Source organism: Alosa pseudoharengus, unplaced genomic scaffold, assembly GCF_046254945.1.
Source record: "Alosa pseudoharengus isolate Yale_2024_CS ecotype anadromous, Long Island Sound unplaced genomic scaffold, YU_APseudo_1.1 YU_APseudo_1.1_scf_19, whole genome shotgun sequence".
Lineage (NCBI taxonomy): Eukaryota > Metazoa > Chordata > Actinopteri > Clupeiformes > Clupeidae > Alosa > Alosa pseudoharengus.
Genome location: NW_027468657.1, coordinates 25,341,411 through 25,343,887, shown reverse-complemented (window position 1 = coordinate 25,343,887; position 2,477 = coordinate 25,341,411).

Sequence of the window (2,477 nt, the reverse complement as noted above, 5' to 3'; positions counted from 1 at the left end):
CTGTCTCTGGGTGTGTAAATAGATGCTGGACTGGTCCGCAGTGACTGCTACCTGATGGAGTTTAAAGGAGGCATGGCCTCCGGGGTTAGGCAAGGGACTTTGGGCTTTAACGTCTAAATCAGGTTTCATTTGGGAAATGCAGATTTTATGAGGGCATCGCAGCGCTGATTTATCAAAGGTGCCAGAGGGAGGGAGGGGTAGGGAGGAGACAACTCTTTCATATCCATCATTCACTCGCTCGCTTTCTCTCCCTGGCTCTCACTCACTCACATCCTCTTCCACCCCTCTCTTTTTCTTCACTCACCCTCTCATTCCCTCTTTCTTTCTTCTCACTCTCTTTCACCCACACAACTCCTCTCACATCCCCTTCTCACTCTCCCTCCCTCTCTCTTTCTCTCTCTCTCTCTCTCTCTCTCTTGTTGCACCCCTCACCCCTTTCCTTTCCATTCCCTTCTCCCCGTCCCATTCTCTCTCTCTCTTTCTCTCTTTTCTTCCCTCTCTCTCTCTTTCTCTCCCTGCACCCCTCATTTGGTTTGATTCATGGTATCTGCAGTCTGAAATTGGAGTTGTTTTATTAGTGATTTACGGCGGCTCCCTGAGCCTTCAGATGCTGGCCCTGCCCAAACACTGATAAGCTTATTCACCGAGCCTGCCCGTGAGCTCACAAATTAAAGCACACACACACACACACACACACACACACACACACACACACACACACACAAACACACACACACACATACACACACACACACATGCATACGCTAACTTTAAATTTGAAGATGGTGTTTATCAAATTTAATGAACCAGGACACGACAATGTCTTTCAAATTGATGTGCCAACACCTGCACACACATCACATCACACACACACACACACACACACACACACACACACACACACACACACACACACACACACACATGCAGAGTAGGTACATAGAGCACAACATGGCTTGTACACACACACGATCATTGCATGCATGTGAGGACGACTCTGTCCTTCAATCACATTGTCATCTTTTCCCTGTTCTTCTTGATGTCAGTCATCACGTCTGTGTATGTGTGTGAGAGAAAAAGAAAGACAGAGAGATAACGAGAGTGAGAGAGAGAGTGAGAAAGAGTGTCTGATCCTGTGAGAGAAGCAATTGCTGCATTAACAGCAATTTCCCTTCCGACCTCTCGTCCTCTGCACCAGATAATGAAGACTGCATCAAAAGGCAAAAACTGTGTGTGTGTGTGTGTGTGTGTGTGTGTGTGTGTGTGTGTGTGTGTGTGTGTGTGTGTCTTAGTATGCATGTGTGTGTCTGTTTATATGTGTGGCCGAGTACTTTTTGGCAGGACAAATCTTGATGAGAAACAGAGAGTGAAACACAGCACAGACTGACTACTTGACCTACATGTGGCTCCTCCAACTGTCTCACTTGCAAATTATCCCTGTGATTCAGGGTGTCCTTTTTGATCCTGGCTTACCTTAACTGGCTTCCTGTTATTGCGTGTGTGTGGGTGTGGGTGTGGGTGTGTGTGTGTGTGTGTGTGTGTGTGTGTGTGTGTGTGTGTGTGTGTGTGTGTCTTGTAATGAAGCCTCAACAATCTTTCAGTGATATTTGCATGTCAAAACTGAACCTAAAGGGGACCTGTATCTGGGTCAAAGCACAATGCTGTTTTCCCAAACAACTGCTTATATCTCCAGGCAAATTTTGATTAATTCCTCACAACATTTATGTGAGGGGAAATTGCTGCGATCTTGCCAGGCAAACTAACAAGATTTGGAGTAAATTATTAGAAGACACTTTATATTACTCATATTCAAAGTGTAAATACTAAATAAGTTGCTGTGTTTCAGTTTCCAAACAGTGAAACACTTTTCATTATCAATGTCTTTATGCAACTGACATCAATTCAGTCGATTGTGAGTGAATTGAAGTCATATTTTACATTAAATGAATTGCAGTAATTATTATTTTTGCACTGTCGATCACCTTGCAATTTTACTCCCTCCGTTGTCACAGCATTTATACTGATAGCTCTCTGTAGTATTTTTGGTGACTGGTTTTGTTCTACCATTTACTATTGTGTATATTACTGCTTTTGTTTGTCATTTAGGATACTATATATATTTTATTTAAGATAATCTATCTATCTATCAGTATCTATTTATCTATCTATCTATCTATCTATCTGTCTATCTATCTTTGCACATCTCAGATGCAGCTTTGTCTGCTGGTCCTGTCTGTGGGGGGTCTTCCTTTCTGCACGATCCCCTCAGGGGAAAGAGGGCACTATCGGGTTACACAGCAGGACATGGGAGCTAACAGGCCCACAGCAGTCGTCGACCCCACATCCGACCCGACCGCACGCTGCCAAAGAGTGGACGCGTGCGCTGGAGTCGCGACCCCTTCTTGCCCACACACCATCATTAGTCACTGCTGATGTCAAAAAAAAGGACGCCAAGCAGAGGAGATGGTTGATGGATG